This window comes from Tenrec ecaudatus, chromosome 9 (assembly GCF_050624435.1).
Source record: "Tenrec ecaudatus isolate mTenEca1 chromosome 9, mTenEca1.hap1, whole genome shotgun sequence".
Classification (NCBI taxonomy): Eukaryota; Metazoa; Chordata; class Mammalia; order Afrosoricida; family Tenrecidae; genus Tenrec; species Tenrec ecaudatus.
Window position 1 is genome coordinate 108,532,032 of NC_134538.1, and position 8,096 is coordinate 108,540,127.

The following is an 8,096-nucleotide window of genomic DNA, read 5'->3' on the forward strand; positions in this document are numbered from 1 at the left end:
TTTCATGCTTAGCCCCAGTCTTTAGAACAGCACATCGTAAGCACTCAAATATATTAGTTGTGTGTATAAATAATAGAGAGTTTGTTTTATACAAGTTTTTTTAATCAAAGAAAGCCATGCGGATTCATCACAGTTAGAAAAGGAAAAATGGCATACAGTAAGTTTTTCTTTTTCTCTGGTTCAAAGTTAATTTTAATATGTGCTAGAATCACTTTAAAAATGGCAAAAATAGAAGCCACTAAAACCGAAAGGTAACTTCTAGTACATCCAAGTTAACTGATGGTTTGAGCCAGTAGGAACTTTAAAAATTGATTAAAAATCTAATCATTGCTAAAATTTTTTAGGATACAGAATATTTCCTTATTTAAAAAAATCATTTTACTGGGCTCATACAACTCTTATCACAATCCACACATACATCAATTCCTTGTTTTAAACTCTTGAGAACATTGCCCAATGTACCACTCACACTTTCCACAGTCAAATGATTGTTTTAAACAGAACTTCTCTATGTAGTAGAAGAGCAAAATCTTGTTCAAATGACAGTAATTACAGAATTTCAAGATGTGCTCAGACCCACACAAAAGGTCACGCTGAATATTTTATTTAGTCCAAAACTCATTGAGCTGAAAAAAAATCTATGTCTACACACACATTAGAAGATATATGTTGCAAAGCATGTGCCTTGATTACGGGTTCTAGCACAGGAAAAGCGGGCTTGAGTTGGCCTAAAGCGGAGTCTTAGTTCCTGAGTGCTGCTATGACATACATGCCACGAGTGCGTCGCTCTAACAAGCACAATGTTCTCCCACGTTAGGACGCTAGACATCAGAATTCCAGGCTCTGGTTCTAGGGAAGAGTGCCTCTGTCCAAACTGGAGAAAATCCTTGTCTCGGTTTATCTTTGGGGCACTCCTTGGAGATCTCGACATGTAGCATCTACCTCCCCCTAGCATGCACGCTTGCTTCTATGCCTAACCTGCTCCTTCTATATCTCATAAGTGTTTGACTTAAAACACACTTGTGTTAGGCCAGGCCGACTACAGAAACAAAGCCACTGACATTCATATATGTTAACAGCGAGCTTGATAACAAGAAATAATGCTATATCAGGAAAATATCCCAGCCCAGTCCAACTCAAATCCATAAGTCTGACACTAGTCCATAAATGCCTCTTCAGGCTCATGCAGTTGCATGCAATTGTGCAGAATGCAGGAAGCTTGCAGGCGGGTGGGTGCAGAGTCGCATGAATCCAATGGCAGTGGCCACATCACAGGGCTCACGCAGGTCGCTGCATGGCTCGCTGGCATGAAGGTGAAGGCAGAGAGAGAGAGAGAGAGAGAGAGAGAGAGAGAGAGAGAGAGAGAGAGAGAGAGAGAGAGAGAGAGAGAGAGAGAGAGACCCACCTCCAGAGAGCCATTTATCCTGGTGACACCTCCAAATGAGGTCATCAAGCTGCAAACTGATTGACAGGCTAACCTCCACCCCTACACTTTCATATATCAAGTTGGCATGAAGTTAAGTAACTACCACAACACTCTATAATATCAATATGGCTTGATTAACATAAAAAAGAAAACCTAATTCCAAGTGAATTTGCATCCACAGGCTTAGGGGCTAGGACTTAGATAATTTTGTTGTTGTTGTTGAACATTGCATTGTGATTTGGGTGAAAGCTTACAGAGCAAATTAGCTTCCCATCCACAGTGGATACACATTGTGTTTTGTGGCATTAGTGGTCATCCCTTCAGTGTGATAGCATGCTCCCCATTTCCTCCCTGGGCTCCTCATTTCCATTTGTCCTCTTTACTAGCCCTGTCTGGATTCTGGACTTTGTTTTGTGCAAATGCTGCCCTTTGGAGCTCATATAGTTGATTGTTGCGAGCAGTACATTTCGCTCAAGTGTTGTTATTGTTCACTTGTATTCCTGCCTACCGTTTGGTTGAAAGGTAGTCCTCAGGGGTGCGGTCAATTCCAGAAGGGCCATAGTCTGGGGGTTTCACCAATCTCTATCAGCCCTGTAAGTCTTGTCTTTGTAGGAATTTTGGACTTTTCCCTATGTTTTTCTCGTCTTATTCCCAGGATTATCTACTGTGACCCCGATCAGAGTGGTCAGCTGTGTGAGCTGGGTACCATCTGGTTCACCTGGTATCAGGCTAGCGGCAGCGATGGATCATGAAGGTCCATAACACTTTACACTCACTGCTTCTTTGAGTCTTTGATTTTCTTCATTCCCCTTTTCTTTGAGCAGGGAGAGACTAACGGTGGCATCTCAGACGGCCACTCACAGGCTTGTGTAACTCTAATTGCTTCTCATCAAATGTAGAACATTATCTTTGTGGATTGCATTTTGTCAATTGATCAAGATGTGAAGACAAAATTCAATTCATAACAGGATGAAAAAAAAATCGTACATGAAAAGTTGTAGAGATTCTCTTCGAGAATCAAGTGACAGGAACCTCAGGGAAGGCTAGAACCAGGAGATGGGATGTTCTCAAGACCCTTGACTGTACTTCTTGCTCAGTGTGTATAAGAATCCCTCTCTAGGCCCCCTTGGTTTCCCATCTCCTTCATTCACTGGCTTTGTTTCCAACCTTTTCTTCATTCTTTCCCTCTCCGCAGAACATCTTTTACTGCTTTTGCATCACATGATCAAATAATCGACCGAAATAGCATCCTTCGTGTCCAGATTCAAGCAACTAGACAAGCTTGACTAGATGACTAACCCAAATCATATTCTGACATCGTGTTGATTCTGACTCACATTGACCTGTATAAGGTTTCTAAGACTGTAATCCTTTATGGGAGAAGACTGTGGAGTGACTGGTGGGTTTTAATTGCCTTGTGATCAGTAGCCAATAGCTAACCTACAGTGCCATCAGGGTTCCTTGTCTAGAAGTCACTGAGTTCCAATTCCACACCTTGATTCATCTGGCATGGAGCAGGGATCAATCTCTGATCTAGTTAGCCAGACCAAAGGTGAAAGAGGTGATAGGGTGAATGTTGTGTAAATATAACAGAGGTGCTTTCCACCTTCAAGAGGTGCAAAATTATTTCTCAGAAGACTGGGAATAAATTGTGTTAGGGCAAGCATCATGTTTATGTCAGATTTTCTCATCCTGAGCACTTTTCTTAACTTAAAAATAATACATGCATCTCATCTACACACCACTCCACAGGGAACATAATAAATATCAACTGAACTTGATGAAGTATTACAGTTTTAGTCCTAGTGTGATAGTTAGTTTTTTTTGTGCCAAGATGAGACCTGTGAGAAGATATGGGTGGAGTTTAGCAAGTCAATCAACTTGCAGCTTGATGACCGCCTTTGGAGATGCAAACAAGATAAGCGGCTCTCTGGGGGCCGGCCCCTCTCTCTCTGCCTTCACCTTCATGCTGGTGGCCACTCTGAGACCTGCCAGTGCCCTGTGGTTAACTGCACTAGTGGATCCACACGACTTTGCACCAACTGGCCTGTGTCTTACTGCAGTCTGCATCACTGACTGTGCCAATGTGTGTCTGAAAAGTGTCTTATGGACTAGTATTGGACTTAGGGACTTGAGTTGAACCGGGCTGGGATGCTTTCCTGATAAATAAAGTTTCTTGATAAAAAGCTCTTTCTTACACATATATGAGTGGCACAGAATTTGTTTCTCTAGTCGACCCAGCCTACCACACTTGGTCATCATGTAGTATTCTAAATAACTTCAAGAAGTTAATGTCTATGGTTTAAAATTTCTACTAGAGGACCAGGATTCTGAGTTGAACCTTTACTAACCGTTGCTAAAATTAGTCGGAACACTCAGATGGGGAATAAGAAGCAACTCAATCTGTCCATAAATATAAGGAGAAAAAATAGAAGCATTGCTCCCTTACTTTTGAACTGTCTTTACTATGTAAATAACTGAAGAAACTGCTGGTCAACTGGTATTTTTCAGACTATGAAGCCCCAACCTGGTGATGTTGAGTTGATTTTACATCATATCCACCCTATGGGGCACAGTGAAACTGCCCCATAGTGTTTCCAAGGCAGGAAATCGTTTTGTATGCCTCATCTTTCTCCCAAAGATCAAATGGTGGATTCAAACCACCAACCTTTCCATTCTAAGTCCTTTCACCACTGAGCAATCATGATTCCTCTCAAGGATCCTTTCACTAGTTACTGAAGTATTTTCCTTTCATCGTATCATATTATAACTTATTTTCAATTGACTTTGTTTTTGAGTGGGTGGCTTAAATTTAGCCACACTATCATGGAGGTCAGTAGTTTAAATCCATCAGCCACTGCTCTGGAGAAAGATCAGGCTGTCTGCTCCCATAAATATTTGCAGTCATAGAAACTCTATATAGAAGTGCTATGCATTGGAATCACTCAATGACAGTGGATTTTTTGGTTATCTTGAATGGATTACAGTTCTGAAGTTTGTAGCTCTAGCCCAATTTAAAATCAGGCAAATGTATGTATAATATAGGCTGCTACCTAGACAAAGTGGAGATGACAAGGAGCATCTTAGAGCCATAGACTCCCCTTCCCACCAGAATGTAGGGAAGGAGAATGAGAGAACTCACTCGTTTCCAGAAATTGGTTACATCAAGGGCAATCCAATGATTCCAGAAGCAGAACAGGCCAGACATAAGTCATCCACACACACTATCAGGAAGTCTGTCCAAAAAATTATTTTTCCTAGACTGCAAGGTACTGAAAATTTACCCCAAGTTGACTTGAGCAAAAATGAATAAATGAGCTTATTTAATTGAAAAATCTAAGGACTGGGTTGGCTTTAGGTGTGGCTTATGAGGACAGTCACATGATGAAATTGTAACCTAGAGTCTTCCATCTCTGGGTTTGGCTCTGTGTGTGCTGAATTTATTTTAATTATGGAAACTAACCTTCTATTTAATTTTTATCTCAAATGTAAAGGGTCCAGCAGGAATGCTATGGTTCTCAGCCATAGCCAGCATCTCTAACCCTTCTCTGTCCTCACAGACCATAACGCGATGCTTCACCTTCTTGAGACGCCTCACAGAAATCCCCCCCACCCTTTCTCCATTATTCGCTGGTGCCACAGCCAATCGGAGGCTCCTTTTAGACATAATAATTTATTTCTGTCCCAAAAGTTCATTAACATGGGATTTCTTTGTTATCTCTCTCTCACTTTATTTATTTATTAATCATTTTATTAGGGGCTCATACAACTCTTATCACAATCCATACATTCATCAATTGTGTAATGCACTTTTGTACATTTATTGCCCTCATTACTCTCAAAACACCTTCTTGGGTGGCCACACCTTCCACTGTCTCTTCTCTCTGGCTCTCCCTTTCTTACTCTGCGCTGTTCTCTCTACTCTGTGTTCCAGTCTCCCCTCACCCTGCCCCCTTTACTCCCATTCCATTCTAAGCACCCAGGCACGTGGCTCACTCTAATAAAACAGGTTAAAATCCATGCTCTGGCTTCAATTTCCTTTTATTCCCGTCCTAACAAAGTGTGTGTGTGTGTTTTCCTATGAATTTGGCCACAAAAAACATCTCCCAAGTCTGATATGTCACAATACTTTATTCCTGATGACACTTACCACTTACAACGTCTATGCTCAAGATTGCAACATCATTTCCTGGACTGTAGGTGCAAGGGCCCTCCCCTGGTCCCTTCCCTTCAGAACCCTCTGCCCTGACCCTCCTCCAGCCCCCACTTCTTATGGAGAGAAGAGCTCCTGGGGCCAAAGGAACAGAGGCCACCTGCAGCCTTCTGCATTCTTCTAGATCACCCCCGAGGACGTTGAGTCCACAGATTTCCTACAAATACCTCCAAGTCAATGCTCATGCCGTGTGCGCCTCTGACCTCAGGCAAACCTCCCGAGACTGGGATCCGAGGCTATTTTACACGCCTCAAGTCTAAAGGTTAGCAGTTCACAAGAGGGATACAAATGGTGTCTGGATGGGCAGTTTGGGGCGGGCGTGGCTTATGGGTCCTCTTGTGGAATGTGTAAACACCTTTTGGGTGTTTAATGGAAACAGGAATGGAAAGAGAAGGAGGTGGGCTTAAGTGTGTGTGGCCACTTGGTCCAGCAATGACCAGCATGCTTGGCCAAGCAGGAGAAAAGAACAATTTATCTTGGATATTTTAAAAATTTCTATTTTAAAAATATTTAGACACAGCATTTAAGCCACCACTCATGATTTCTCTCTGGGGCCTGAAAGTGACTCGCAGATCCAATTTGCTGCAGCTGCATCATTTCCGGGTTAACTCTAACCAGGTAAGAGAAAACAACTGTCCTAGTACTTACAGGAAAAGTTCTGAGAGCTTCTCTGATTGGGTGGTTGTGGGTCATGTGTCCACCACTGAACCAATCACTGTGGGAACTGGCTGCTATAGGTCTTTAACCTCACCTTTCTGACTCAGGTGGATGTCTATTCAGCCTGCGTGGTGTCCTTACAAGCAGAGCAAACACAGAGAGGAGAGAGCCAGCAGAAGGAGAACAAAGAAAGCAGCAGTCGCTAGGTGCCACTTGCCAAGGAAGGCCTGAGGTCACCACAGGCGGGAAGAGGTAACAAGGGGCTTCCAAAAGAGGATGGCTTTTGCTAGCATTTTGCATTTGGGTCCCAGACCTCCAGAACTATAACGTATTTCTCTGGCTTTCAGGCACCTAGTTTTTTAAGAATCCGAGAAGCCGGATTATATGAGGAAAAATACAGCATCAGGATTGGAGGCAGGCTTATGAACAACCTGCAACAGGTGACACAGTCTTGCTGCTGAAAGTGAGGAGAAGCGTCTCGAAACACTTACTGATGAAGATCATGGATCGAAGCCATCATCACAACTCAACGCACAGAAAACAAAATCCCTCACAACTGGACCAATGGGTAACATTACGATGCACAGAGAAAAGACAGAAGTCTTCAAGGATGTCATCCTGCTTGGATCCACAATCAGTGTTCTGGGAAGCAGCAGTCAAAAGATCAACACATGTGATGGACAACAGAAAAGTGGGTGAAGGGAGACATAAGATATGACAAAATAATAATTTATAAATTATCAAGGGTTGATGAGGGAGTGTGGAGTGGGGAGGGAGGGGGGGAAATGAGCTGATGCCAGGGGCTTAAGTGAAGAGCAAATGTTTTGAGAATGATGAGGGCAACAAATGTGCTTTATATAATTGATATATGTATGGATTGTGATAAGAGTTGCATGAGCCCACAATAAAATGATTTTTTTAGAAAGGAAAACATAGGGAAAAAAGATAAAAAGATGTATTGCATTGCACAAATCTGATGCTCAAGACCTCTTTAAAATGTTGAAAATCAAGGATGTTATTTTGAGGACTAGAATCGCCTGACCCAAGCCATATTATTTTCATTTGACTCATAGGCATGTGAAATTTGGACATTGAATAAGGAAAACTGAAAAAGAATCAGTGCAGTTGGATTATGGGTCTGAAGAAGTCTATTCAAATTGTCAAAAACAAAACAAAACAATCAGTATTGGAAAAATACAGCCATAATGTTCCTTGGAGGCGAAGATGATGAGACCTGGTCACACACTTTGAATGTGTTACCAAGAGAGACCATTCCCTGGAGAAGGACAGCATGCTCGGTAAAGTAGGCTCAGGGGGAGTGAAAAAGAGGAAGGTCCTCAGCAAGATGGATTTCCATGGCGGCCACCACAAAGGGCCCAAACCTAGACCCATTGTGCGCATGCTGCAGGGCTGGGGTGGCGTTCCCTTCTATCACACACCGTGCACCACTGCATTGGAACCGACTCCATGTCACCTAACGATCCTGTGTGATACTTTGTGTGGCTGCCCTACGGGACACAAATACTGCAACATTCTACCTGGCACTCGGGCCATTTCATTGGTCCTGGCAGCTTGCTTTACCATGTGGCCTGGCAGGACCTGGGTCATTTGGAGGAAGGAAATCACTGTTAGGTAAGGAAGGTAAGATTACAGACAGGACAACTATGGTAGAAACAAGCTGACTGAGGGTACGTGGGGAAAAGAGAATGCTAAGCTTTGGAGATGCCCAGAAACCATGCCAGGCATGATCCATTAATTCTAAAAGGCATGTAGATAGGTTGAGGAACTTGTGATTGGACA

General features: G+C 42.7%; 1 long non-coding RNA gene across 2 annotated transcripts in view; it reads left to right on the top strand.

Moving 5' to 3' along the window:
* LOC142457086 (uncharacterized) overlaps nt 1-6,541 on the top strand; it is a 69,001-nt gene extending 62,460 nt beyond the window's left edge. For both annotated transcript variants that reach the window (XR_012786121.1, XR_012786122.1), the window contains exon 4: nt 6,404-6,541. This is a non-coding gene — a long non-coding RNA (uncharacterized LOC142457086). The remainder of the gene's footprint in view (nt 1-6,403) is intronic.
* Nucleotides 6,542-8,096: the final 1,555 nt, after the last annotated feature.